Consider the following 15,522-nt stretch of genomic DNA (forward strand, 5'->3'; position numbering starts at 1 on the left):
CCCTTCGCAATGAATATTATACCTTATCACGAAACATAGAAATGAGATGCGATATCGTGATTTAAGAAGCACTAGAACTTCATTGCTACGATACATAGACATCTGCAAACAATATTTCCTAGCAAGGAAGTGTCGCACTTACATCCTTTTGAAGTATATACGAGGTATGCATAACACTCCACAATGAATATTACATCTTATTACGAAACATAGAAGTGAGATGCGATATCGCGATTTACGCAGCGCTAGAACTCTATTGCTACGATGCCTAGACATCTGCAAACGCTATTTCCTAGCATGGAAGTGTCGCATTTACATACTTTTGAAGTGAATACGAGGTATACATGACTCTTCGCAATGAATATTATATCTTATCATGAAACATAGAAGTGAGATGCGATATGGCATTTTAAGAATCATTAGAACTCTATTGCTACGATACGTAGACATCTGCAAACGCTATTTCCTAGCATGTAAGTGTCGCATTTACATTCTTTTGAAGTGAATACGAGGTATACATGGCACTTCGCAATGAATATTATATCTTCTCATGAAACATAGGAGTGAGTTGCGATATCGCGTTTTGAGAAGCATTAGAACTCTATTGCTAATATACGTTGGCATCTGCAAACGCTATTTCCTTGCATGGATGTGTCGCATTTACATTCTTGTGATGTGAGTACGAGGTATACATGACACTCCACAATGAATATTATATCTTATTACGAATCATGGAAATGAAATGCGACATCTCGTTTTAAGAAGCATTGGAACTCTATCGCTACGATACGTAGATATCTGCAAACGCTATTTCCAAGCATGGAAGTTTCGCATTTACATTCTTTTGAAGTGAATACGAGGTATACATGACATTTCGCAATGAATATTACATCCTATCATGAAACATAGAAGTGAGATGCGATATCGCGTTTTAAGAAGAAATAGAACTCTATCGCTACGATACGTGGACATCTACAAAAGCTATTTCCTAGCATGGATGTTTCGCATTTACATTCTTGTGAAGTGAATACGATGTATACATGACCCTTCGCAATGAATATTATACCATATCACGAAACATAGAAATGAGATGCGATATCGTGATTTAAGAAGCACTAGAACTTCATTGCTACGATACGTAGACATCTGCAAACAATATTTCCTAGCTAGGAGGTGTCGCACTTACATCCTTTTGAAGTATATACGAGGTATGCATAACACTCCACAATGAATATTACATCTTATTACGAAACATAGAAGTGAGATGCGATATCGCGATTTACGAAGCGCTAGAACTCTATTGCTACGTTGCCTAGACATCTGCAAACGCTATTTCCTAGCATGGAAGTGTCGCATTTACATACTTTTGAAGTGAATACGAGATATACATGACACTTCGCAATGAATATTATATCTTATCATGAAACATAGGAATGAGGTGCTATATCGCGTTTTGAGAAGCATTAGAACTCTATTGCTAATATACGTAGACATCTGCAACCTCTATTTCCTAGCAAGGAAATGTCGCACTTACATTCCATTGAAGTGAATACGAGGTATACATAACATTACACAATAAATATTATATCTTATTATGAAACATAGACATTAGATACGACATCTCGTTCTAAGAAGCATTAGTACTCTATTGTTGTGATACGTCGACATCTGCAAACATTATTTCCTAGCAAGGAAGTGTCGCAATTACATTCTTGTGAAGTGAAATCGAGGTATACATGACACTTCGCAATGAATACTATATCTTTTCATGAAACATAGGAATGAGTTGCGATATCGCGTTTTGAGAAGCATTAGAACTCTATTGCTACGATACGTAGACATCTGCAAACGCTATTTCCTAGCATGGAAGTTTCGCATTTACATTCTTTTGAAGAGAATACGAGATATACATGACACTTCGCAATGAATATTATATCTTCTCATGAAACATAGGAATGAGTTGCGATATCGCGTATTGAGAAGCATTAGATCTCTATTGCTAATATACGTTGACATCTGCATACGCTATTTCCTTGCATGGAAGTGTCGCATTTACATTCTTGTGATGTGAGTACGAGGTATACATTACACTCCACAATGAATATTATATCTTATTACGAAACATGGAAATGAAATGCGACATCTCGTTTTATGAAGCATTAGAACTCTATCGCTACGATACGTAGACATCTGCAAACGCTATTTCCTAGCATGGAAGTTTCGCATTTACATTCTTTTGAAGTGAATACGAGGTATACATGACACTTCGCAATGAATATTACATCTTATCATGAAACATAGAAGTGAGATGCGATATCGCGTTTTAAGAAGAAATAGAACTCTATCGCTACGATACGTAGACATCTGCAAAAGCTATTGCCTAGCATGGATGTTTCGCATCTACATTCTTTTGAAGTGAATACGATGTATACATGACACTTCGCAATGAATATTATACCTTATCACGAAACATAGAAATGAGATGCGATATCGTGATTTAAGAAGCACTAGAACTTCATTGCTACGATACGTAGACATCTGCAAACAATATTTCCTAGCAAGGAAGTGTCGCACTTACATACTTTTGATGTGAATACGTGGTATTCATAACACACCACAATGAATATTATATCTTATTACGAAAAATAGAAATGAAATGCGACATCTCGTTCTAAGAAGCATTAGAACTCTATTGCTACGATACGTTGACATCTGCAAGCGCAATTTCCTAGCATGGAAGTGTCGCATTTACATTCTTTTGAAGTGAATACGTGGTATACATGACACTTCGCAATAAATATTACATCTTATCATGAAACATAGAAGTGAGATGCGATATCGCGTTTTAAGAAGAAATAGAACTCTATTGCTAGGATACGTAGACATCTACAGACGCTACTTCCTAGCATGGAAGTTTCGCATTTACATTCTTTTGAAGTGAATACGAGATTTACATGACACTTCGCAATTAATATTATATCTTATCATGAAACATAGGAATGAGATGCGATTTCGCGTTTTGAGAGGCATTAGAGCTCTATTGCGACGATACGTAGACATCTGCAAACAATATTTCCTAACAAGAAAGTGTCGCATTTACTTTCTTTTGAAGTGAATACGATGTATACATGACACTTCGCAATGAATATTATACCTTGCCACGAAACATAGAAATGAGATGCGATATCGTGATTTAAGAAGCACTAGAACTTCATTGCTACGATACGTAGACATCTGCAAACAATATTTCCTAGCAAGGAAGTGTCGCACTTACATACTTTTGATGTGAATACGTGGTATTCATAACACACCACAATGAATATTATATCTTATTACGAAAAATAGAAATGAAATGCGACATCTCGTTCTAAGAAGCATTAGAACTCTATTGCTACGATACGTTGACATCTGCAAGCGCTATTTCCTAGCATGGAAGTGTCGCATTTACATTCTTTTGAAGTGAATACGTGGTATACATGACACTTCGCAATAAATATTACATCTTATCATGAAACATAGAAGTGAGATGCGATATCGCGTTTTAAGAAGAAATAGAACTCTATTGCTAGGATACGTAGACATCTACAGACGCTACTTCCTAGCATGGAAGTTTCGCATTTACATTCTTTTGAAGTGAATGCGAGATTTACATGACACTTCGCAATTAATATTATATCTTATCCTGAAACATAGGAATGAGATGCGATTTCGCGTTTTGAGAGGCATTAGAGCTCTATTGCGACGATACGTAGACATCTGCAAACAATATTTCCTAACAAGAAAGTGTCGCATTTACTTTCTTTTGAAGTGAATACGATGTATACATGACACTTCGCAATGAATATTATACCTTGCCACGAAACATAGAAATGAGATGCGATATCGTGATTTAAGAAGCACTAGAACTTCATTGCTACGATACGTAGACATCTGCAAACAATATTTCCTAGCAAGGAAGTGTCGCACTTACATTCTTTTCAAGTGAATACGAGGTATACATGACACTTCGCAATGAATATTATATCTTATCATGAAACATAGAAGTGAGATGCGATATCGCGTTCTAAGAAGCATTAGAACCCTATTGCTACGATACGTAGACACCCGCGAGCGCTATTTCGTAGCATGGAAGTGTCGCATTTACATTCCATTGAAGCGAATACGAGGTATGCATTAAACTTCGCAATGGATATTTTATCATATCATGAAACATAGAAATGAGATGCGTCATCTCGATTTAAGAAGTATTAGAACTCTATTCTTACGATACGTGGTCATCTGGAAACGCTATTTCCTAGCATGGTAGTGTCGCATTTACATTCCATTGAAGTGAATACGAGGTATGCATTACACTTCGCAATGGATATTTTATCATATCATGAAACATAGAATTGAGATGCGACATCTCGTTTTAAGAAGTATTAGAACTCTATTCTTACGATACGTGGTCACCTGGAAACGCTATTTCCTAGCAAGAAAGTGTCGCATTTACATTCTTTTGAAGTGAATACGAGGTATACATAACACTTCACAATGAATATTATATCTTATCACGAAACATAGAAATGAAATGCGACATCTCGTTTTAAGTAGGATTAGAACTCTATTGCTACGATACGTAGACATCTGCAAACGCCATTTCCTAGCATGCAAGTGTCGCATTTACTTTCTTTTGAAGTGAATACGAGGTATTCATGACACTTCGCAATGAATATCATATCTTATCATGAAACACAGAAGTGAGATGAGATATCGCGTTTTAAGAAGCATTAGAACTCTATTTTTACGATACGTAGATATCTGCAAACAATATTTCCTAGCAAGCAAGTGTCGCATTTACATCCTTTGAAGTGAATACGAGGTATACATAACACTCCACAATGAATATTATATCTTATCTCGAAACGTAGAAGTGAGATGTGATATCGCGTTTTAAGAAGCATTAGAGCTCTATTGCTACGATACGTAGACATCTGCAAACGCTATTTGCTAGCATGGAAGTTTCGCATTTACAGTCGTTTGAAGTGAATACGAGGTATGCATGACACTTCGCAATGAATATTATATCTTATCTCGAAACGTAGAAGTGAGATGCGACATCTCGTTTTAAGAAGCATCAGATCTCTGTTGCTACGATTCGTAGACATCTGCAAACGCTATTTCCTAGCATGGAAGTGTCGCATTTACATTCTGTTGAAGTGAATACGAGGTATACATGACACTTCGCAATGAATATTATGTCTTATCATGAAACATAGAAATGAAATGCGACATCTCGTTTTAAGAAGCATTAGAACTCTCTTGCTACGATACGTAGACATCTGCAAACGCTATTTCCTAGCATGGAAGTGTCGCATTTACAATCCATTGAAGTGAACACGAGGTATACATGACACTTCGCAATGAATATTATACCTTATCATGAAACATAGAAGAGAGGTGCGATATCGCGTTTTAGGAAGCATTAGAACTCTATTGCTGCGATACGTAGACATCTGCAAACGCTATTTCCTAGCATGGAAGTGTCGCATTTACATTCCTTTGAAGTGAATACGAGATATACATGACACTTCGCAATGAATATTATAGCTTATCATGAAACATAGGAATGAGGTGCTATATCGCGTTTTGAGAAGCATTAGAACTCTACTGCTATTATACGTAGACATCTGCAAGCTCTATTTCCTAGCAAGGAAATTTCGCACTTACATTCCACCGAAGTGTATACGAGGTATACATAACATTACACAATGAATATTATATCTTATTACGATACATAGAAGTGAAATACGACATCTCGTTTTAAGAAGGATTAGTACTCTATTGCTGCGATACGTAGTCATCTGCGAACAATATTTCCTTGCAAGGAAGTGTCGCATTTACATTCTTTTGAAGTGAATACGAGGTATACATGACACTTCGCAATGAATATTATACCTTATCATGAAACATAGAAGAGAGGTGCGATATCGCGTTTTAGGAAGCATTAGAACTCTATTGCTGCGATACGTAGACATCTGCAAACGCTATTTCCTAGCATGGAAGTGTCTTATTTACATTCTTTTGAAGTGAATACGAGGTATACATGACACTTCGCAATGAATATTATATCTTATCATGAAACGTAGAAGTGAGATGCGATATCGCGTTCTAAGAAGCATTAGAACTCTATTGCTACGATACGTAGACATCTGCAAACGCTATGTCCTAGCATGGAAGGGTCGTATTTACACTCTTTTGAAGTGAGTACGAGGTATACATAACACTCCATAATGAATATTATATCTTTTCATGAAACATAGCAGTGAGATGCGATATCGCGTTTTAAGAAGCATTAGAAATCTATTGCTACGATACGTAGACATCTGCAAACGCTATTTCCTAGCAAGGAAATTTCGCACTTACATTCCACTGAAGTGAATACTAGGTATACGTAACATTACACAATGAATATTATATCTTATTACGAAACATAGAAATGAAATACGACATCTCGTTTTAAGAATAATTAGTACTCTATTGCTGTGACACGTAGACATCTGCAAACACTATTTCCTAGCATGGAAGTGTCGCATTTACATTCTTTTGAAGTGAATACGAGGTATACATGACACTTCGCTATGAATATTATATCTTATCATGAAACATAGAAGTGAGATGCGATTTCGCGTTCTAAGAAGCATTAGAACTCTATTGCTACGATACGTAGACATCTGCAAACGCTATTTCCTAGCATGGAAGTGTCTTATTTACATTCTTTTGAAGTGATTACGAGGTATACATGACACTTCGCAATGAATATTATATCTTATCATGGAACATAGAAGTGAGATGCGATATCGCGTTCTAAGAAGCATTAGAACCCTATTGCTACGATACGTAGACATCTGCAAACAATATTTCCTAGCAAGGAAGTGTCGCATTTACATTCTTGTGAAGTGAAATCGAGGTATACATGACACTTCGCAATGAATATTATATCTTATCATGGAACATAGAAGTGAGTAGCGATATCGCTTTCTAAGAAGCATTAGAACTCTACTGCTACGATACGTAGACATCAGCAAACGCTATTTTCTAGCATGGAAGTGTTGCATTTACATTCATTTGAAGTGAATACGAGGTATACATGACACTTCGCAATGAATATTATACCTTATCATGAAACATAGAAGAGAGATGCGATATCGCGTTTTAGTAAGCATTAGAACTCTATTGCTGCGATACGTAGACATCTGCAAACGCTATTTCCTAGCATTACACTTACATTCCACTTACATTCCACTGAAGTGAATACGAGGTATACATAACACTCCACAATGAATATTATATCTTATCACGAAACATAGAAATGAAATGCGGCATCTCGTTTTAAGACGCATTAGGACTCTATTTCTACGATACGTAGACATCTGCAAACAATATTTCCTTGCAAGGAAGTGTCGCATTTACATTCTTTTGAAGTGAATACGAGGTATACATGACACTTCGCAATGAATATTGTACCTTATCATGAAACATAGAAGAGAGGTGCGATATCGCGTTTTAGGAAGCACTAGAACTCTATTGCTGCGTTACGTAGACACCTGCAAACGCTATTTCCTAGCATGGAAGTGTCTTATTTACATTCTTTTGAAGTGAATACGAGGTATACATGACACTTCGCAATGAATATTATACCTTATCATGAAACATAGAAGAGAGATGCGATATCGCGTTTTAGTAAGCATTAGAACTCTATTGCTGCGATACGTAGACACCTGCAAACGCTATTTCCTAGCATGGAAGTGTCGCATTTACATTCTTTTGAAGTGAATACGAGATATACATGACACTTCGCAATGAATATTATATCTTATCATGAAACATAGGAATGAGGTGCTATATCGCGTTTTGAGAGGCATTAGAACTCTATTGCTAATACACGTAGATATCTGCAAACTCTATTTCTTTTCAAGGAAATTTCGCACTTACATTCCACTGAAGTGGATACGAGGTATACGTAACATTACACAATGAATATTATATCTTATTACGAAACATAGAAATGAAATACGACATCTCGTTTTAAGAATCATTAGTACTCTATTGCTGTGATACGTAGACATCTGCAAACAATATTTCCTAGCAAGGATGTGTCGCATTTACATTCTTGTTAAGTGAAATCGAGGTATACATGACACTTCGCAATGAATATTATATCTTATCGTGAAACATATAAGTGAGATGCGATATCGCGTTCTAAGAAGCATTAGAACCCTATTGCTACGATACGTAGACATCTGCAAACACTATTGCCTAGCATGGAAGTGTCGCATTTACATTCTTTTGAAGTGAATACGAGGTATACATGACACTTCGCAATGAATATTATATGTTATCATGAAACATAGGAATGAGGTGCTATATCGCGTTTTGAGAAGCATTAGAACTCTATTGCTAATACACGTAGATATCTGCAAACTCTATTTCCTAGCAAGGAAATTTCGCATTTACATTCCACTGAAGTGAATACGAGGTATACGTAACATTACACAATGAATATTATATCTTATTACGAAACATAGAAATGAAATACGACATCTCGTTTTAAGAATCATTAGTACTCTATTGCTGTGATACGTAGACATCTGCAAACAATATTTCCTAGCAAGGATGTGTCGCATTTACATTCTTGTTAAGTGAAATCGAGGTATACATGACACTTCGCAATGAATATTATATCTTATCATGGAACATAGAAGTGAGATGCGATATCGCGCTCTAAGAAGCATTAGAACCCTATTGCTACGATACGTAGACATCTGCAAACACTATTTCCTAGCATGGAAGGGTCGCAATTACTCTCTTTTGAAGTGAGTACGAGGTATACATAACACTCCATAATGAATATTATATCTTTTCATGAAACATAGCAGTGAGATGCGATATCGCGTTTTAAGAAGCATTAGAAATCTATTGCTACGATACGTAGACATCTGCAAACGCTATTTCCTAGCATGGAAGTGTCGCATATACATTCTTTTGAAGTGAATACGAGATATACATGACACTTCGCAATGAATATTATATCTTATCGTGGAACATAGAAGTGAGATGCGATATCGCGTTCTAAGAAGTATTAGAACCCTATTTCTACGATACGTAGACATCTGTAAACACTATTTCCTAGCATGGAAGGGTCGCAATTACACTCTTTTGAAGTGAGTACGAGGTATACATAGCACTCCATAATGAATATTATATCTTTTCATGAAACATAGCAGTGAGATGCGATATCGCGTTTTAAGAAGCATTAGAACTCTATTGCTACGATACGTAGATATCTGCAAACGCTATTTCCTAGCATGGAAGTGTCGCATTTACATTCATTTGAAGTGAATACGAGGTATACATGACACTTCGCAATGAATATTATACCTTATCATGAAACATAGAAGCGAGATGCGATATCGCGTTTTAGTAAGCATTAGAACTCTATTGCTGCGATACGTAGACATCTGCAAACGCTATTTCCTAGCATTACACTTACATTCCACTTACATTCCACTGAAGTGAATACGAGGTATACGTAACACTCCACAATGAATATTATATCTTATCGCGAAACATAGAAATGAAATGCGGCATCTCGTTTTAAGACGCATTAGGACTCTATTACTACGATACGTAGACATCTGCAAACAATATCTCCTTGCAAGGAAGTGTCGCATTTACATTCATTTGAAGTGAATACGAGGTATACATGACACTTCGCAATGAATATTATTCCTTATCATGAAACATAGAAGAGAGATGCGATATCGCGTTTTAGTAAGCATTAGAACTCTATTGCTGCGATACGTAGACATCTGCAAACGCTATTTCCTAGCATTACACTTACATTCCACTTACATTCCACTGAAGTGAATACGAGGTATACATAACACTCCACAATGAATATTATATCTTATCACGAAACATAGAAATGAAATGCGGCATCTCGTTTTAAGACGCATTAGGACTCTATTTCTACGATACGTAGACATCTGCAAACAATATTTCCTTGCAAGGAAGTGTCGCATTTACATTCTTTTGAAGTGAATACGAGGTATACATGACACTTCGCAATGAATATTATACCTTATCATGAAACATAGAAGAGAGGTGCGATATCGCGTTTTAGGAAGCACTAGAACTCTATTGCTGCGTTACGTAGACATCTGCAAACGCTATTTCCTAGCATGGAAGTGTCGCATTTACATTCTTTTGAAGTGAATACGAGATATACATGACACTTCGCAATGAATATTATATCTTATCATGAAACATAGGAATGAGGTGCTATATCGCGTTTTGAGAAGCATTAGAACTCTATTGCTAATACACGTAGATATCTGCAAACTCTATTTCCTAGCAAGGAAATTTCGCACTTACATTCCACTGAAGTGAATACGAGGTATACGTAACATTACACAATGAATATTATATCTTATTACGAAACATAGAAATGAAATACGACATCTCGTTTTAAGAATCATTAGTACTCTATTGCTGTGATACGTAGACATCTGCAAACAATATTTCCTAGCAAGAATGTGTCGCATTTACATTCTTGTTAAGTGAATTCGAGGTATACATGACACTTCGCAATGAATATTATATCTTATCATGGAGCATAGAAGTGAGATGCGATATCGCGTTCTAAGAAGCATTAGAACCCTATTGCTACGATACGTAGACATCTGCAAACGCTATTTCCTAGCATGGAAGTGTCTTATTTACATTCTTTTGAAGTGAATACGAGGTATACATGACACTTCGCAATGAATATTATACCTTATCATGAAACATAGAAGAGAGATGCGATATCGCGTTTTAGTAAGCATTAGAACTCTATTGCTGCGATACGTAGACACCTGCAAACGCTATTTCCTAGCATGGAAGTGTCGCATTTACATTCTTTTGAAGTGAATACGAGATATACATGACACTTCGCAATGAATATTATATCTTATCATGAAACATAGGAATGAGGTGCTATATCGCGTTTTGAGAGGCATTAGAACTCTATTGCTAATACACGTAGATATCTGCAAACTCTATTTCTTTTCAAGGAAATTTCGCACTTACATTCCACTGAAGTGGATACGAGGTATACGTAACATTACACAATGAATATTATATCTTATTACGAAACATAGAAATGAAATACGACATCTCGTTTTAAGAATCATTAGTACTCTATTGCTGTGATACGTAGACATCTGCAAACAATATTTCCTAGCAAGGATGTGTCGCATTTACATTCTTGTTAAGTGAAATCGAGGTATACATGACACTTCGCAATGAATATTATATCTTATCGTGAAACATATAAGTGAGATGCGATATCGCGTTCTAAGAAGCATTAGAACCCTATTGCTACGATACGTAGACATCTGCAAACACTATTGCCTAGCATGGAAGTGTCGCATTTACATTCTTTTGAAGTGAATACGAGGTATAGATGACACTTCGCAATGAATATTATACCTTATCATGAAACATAGAAGAGAGATGCGATATCGCGTTTTAGTAAGCATTAGAACTCTATTGCTGCGATACGTAGACATCTGCAAACGCTATTTCCTAGCATGGAAGTGTCGCATTTACCTTCTCTTGAAGTGAATACGAGATATACATGACACTTCGCAATGAATATTATATGTTATCATGAAACATAGGAATGAGGTGCTATATCGCGTTTTGAGAAGCATTAGAACTCTATTGCTAATACACGTAGATATCTGCAAACTCTATTTCCTAGCAAGGAAATTTCGCATTTACATTCCACTGAAGTGAATACGAGGTATACGTAACATTACACAATGAATATTATATCTTATTACGAAACATAGAAATGAAATACGACATCTCGTTTTAAGAATCATTAGTACTCTATTGCTGTGATACGTAGACATCTGCAAACAATATTTCCTAGCAAGGATGTGTCGCATTTACATTCTTGTTAAGTGAAATCGAGGTATACATGACACTTCGCAATGAATATTATATCTTATCATGGAACATAGAAGTGAGATGCGATATCGCGCTCTAAGAAGCATTAGAACCCTATTGCTACGATACGTAGACATCTGCAAACACTATTTCCTAGCATGGAAGGGTCGCAATTACTCTCTTTTGAAGTGAGTACGAGGTATACATAACACTCCATAATGAATATTATATCTTTTCATGAAACATAGCAGTGAGATGCGATATCGCGTTTTAAGAAGCATTAGAAATCTATTGCTACGATACGTAGACATCTGCAAACGCTATTTCCTAGCATGGAAGTGTCGCATATACATTCTTTTGAAGTGAATACGAGATATACATGACACTTCGCAATGAATATTATATCTTATCGTGGAACATAGAAGTGAGATGCGATATCGCGTTCTAAGAAGTATTAGAACCCTATTTCTACGATACGTAGACATCTGTAAACACTATTTCCTAGCATGGAAGGGTCGCAATTACACTCTTTTGAAGTGAGTACGAGGTATACATAGCACTCCATAATGAATATTATATCTTTTCATGAAACATAGCAGTGAGATGCGATATCGCGTTTTAAGAAGCATTAGAACTCTATTGCTACGATACGTAGATATCTGCAAACGCTATTTCCTAGCATGGAAGTGTCGCATTTACATTCATTTGAAGTGAATACGAGGTATACATGACACTTCGCAATGAATATTATACCTTATCATGAAACATAGAAGCGAGATGCGATATCGCGTTTTAGTAAGCATTAGAACTCTATTGCTGCGATACGTAGACATCTGCAAACGCTATTTCCTAGCATTACACTTACATTCCACTTACATTCCACTGAAGTGAATACGAGGTATACGTAACACTCCACAATGAATATTATATCTTATCGCAAAACATAGAAATGAAATGCGGCATCTCGTTTTAAGACGCATTAGGACTCTATTACTACGATACGCAGACATCTGCAAACAATATTTCCTTGCAAGGAAGTGTCGCATTTACATTCATTTGAAGTGAATACGAGGTATACATGACACTTCGCAATGAATATTATTCCTTATCATGAAACATAGAAGAGATATGCGATATCGCGTTTTAGTAAGCATTAGAACTCTATTGCTGCGATACGTAGACATCTGCAAACGCTATTTCCTAGCATTACACTTACATTCCACTTACATTCCACTGAAGTGAATACGAGGTATACATAACACTCCACAATGAATATTATATCTTATCACGAAACATAGAAATGAAATGCGGCATCTCGTTTTAAGACGCATTAGTACTCTATTGCTACGATACGTAGACATCTGCAAACGCTATTTCCTAGCATGGAAGTGTCATATTTACATTATTTTGAAGTGAATACGAGGTATACATGACACTTCGCAATGAATATTATATCTTATCATGAAACATAGAAGTGAGATGCGATATCGCGTTCTAAGAAGCATTAGAACTCTATTGCTACGATACGTAGACATCTGCAAACCCTATTTCCTAGCATGGAAGTGTCTTATTTACATTCTTTTGAAGTGAATACGAGGTATACATGACACTTCGCAATGAATATTATATCTTATCGTGAAACAAATAAGTGAGATGCGATATCGCGTTCTACGAAGCATTAGAACCCTATTGCTACGATACGTAGACATCTGCAAACACTATTTCCTAGCATGGAAGTGTCGCATTTACATCCTTTTGGAGTGAATACGAGGTATAGGTGACACTTCGCAATGAATATTATACCTTTTCATGAAACATAGAAGAGAGATGCGATATCGCGTTTTAGTAAGCATTAGAACCCTATTGCTACGATACGTAGACATCTGCAAACACTATTTCCTAGCATGGAAGGGTCGCAATTACTCTCTTTTGAAGTGAGTACGAGGTATACATAACACTCCATAATGAATATTATATCTTTTCATGAAACATAGCAGTGAGATGCGATATCGCGTTTTAAGATGCATTAGAAATCTATTGCTACGATACGTAGACATCTGCAAACGCTATTTCCTAGCATGGAAGTGTCGCATATACATTCTTTTGAAGTGAATATGAGATATACATGACACTTCGCAATGAATATTATATCTTATCGTGGAACCTAGAAGTGAGATGCGATATCGCGTTCTAAGTAGCATTAGAACCCTATTTCTACGATACGTAGACATCTGTAAACACTATTTCCTAGCATGGAAGGGTCGCAATTACACTCTTTTGAAGTGAGTACGAGGTATACATAGCACTCCATAATGAAAATTATATCTTTTCATAAAACATAGCAGTGAGATGCGATATCGCGTTTTAAGAAGCATTAGAACTCTACTGCTACGATACGTAGATATCTGCAAACGCTATTTCCTAGCATGGAAGTGTCGCATTTACATTCATTTGAAGTGAATACGAGGTATACATGACACTTCGCAATGAATATTGTACCTTATCATGAAACATAGAAGCGAGATGCGATATCGCGTTTTAGTAAGCATTAGAACTCTATTGCTGCGATACGTAGACATCTGCAAACGCTATTTCCTAGAATTACACTTACATTCCACTTACACTCCACTGAAGTGAATACGAGGTATACGTAACACTCCACAATGAATATTATATCTTATCACGAAACATAGAAATGAAATGCGGCATCTCGTTTTAAGACGCATTAGGACTCTATTACTACGATACGCAGACATCTGCAAACAATATTTCCTTGCAAGGAAGTGTCGCATTTACATTCATTTGAAGTGAATACGAGGTATACATGACACTTCGCAATGAATATTATTCCTTATCATGAAACATAGAAGAGAGATGCGATATCGCGTTTTAGTAAGCATTAGAACTCTATTGCTGCGATACGTAGACATCTGCAAACGCTATTTCCTAGCATTACACTTACATTCCACTTACATTCCACTGAAGTGAATACGAGGTATACATAACACTCCACAATGAATATTATATCTTATCACGAAACATAGAAATGAAATGCGGCATCTCGTTTTAAGACGCATTAGGACTCTATTGCTACGATACGTAGACATCTGCAAACGCTATTTCCTAGCATGGAAGTGTCATATTTACATTATTTTGAAGTGAATACGAGGTATACATGACACTTCGCAATGAATATTATATCTTATCATGAAACATAGAAGTGAGATGCGATATCGCGTACTAAGAAGCATTAGAACTCTATTGCTACGATACGTAGACATCTGCAAACCCTATTTCCTAGCATGGAAGTGTCTTATTTACATTCTTTTGAAGTGAATACGAGGTATACATGACACTTCGCAATGAATATTATATCTTATCGTGAAACAAATAAGTGAGATGCGATATCGCGATCTACGAAGCATTAGAACCCTATTGCTACGATACGTAGACATCTGCAAACACTATTTACTAGCATGGAAGTGTCGCATTTACATCCTTTTGGAGTGAATACGAGGTATAGATGACACTTCGCAATGAATA

This window comes from Xylocopa sonorina, unplaced genomic scaffold, assembly GCF_050948175.1.
Source record: "Xylocopa sonorina isolate GNS202 unplaced genomic scaffold, iyXylSono1_principal scaffold0071, whole genome shotgun sequence".
NCBI classification, from domain to species: Eukaryota; Metazoa; Arthropoda; class Insecta; order Hymenoptera; family Apidae; genus Xylocopa; species Xylocopa sonorina.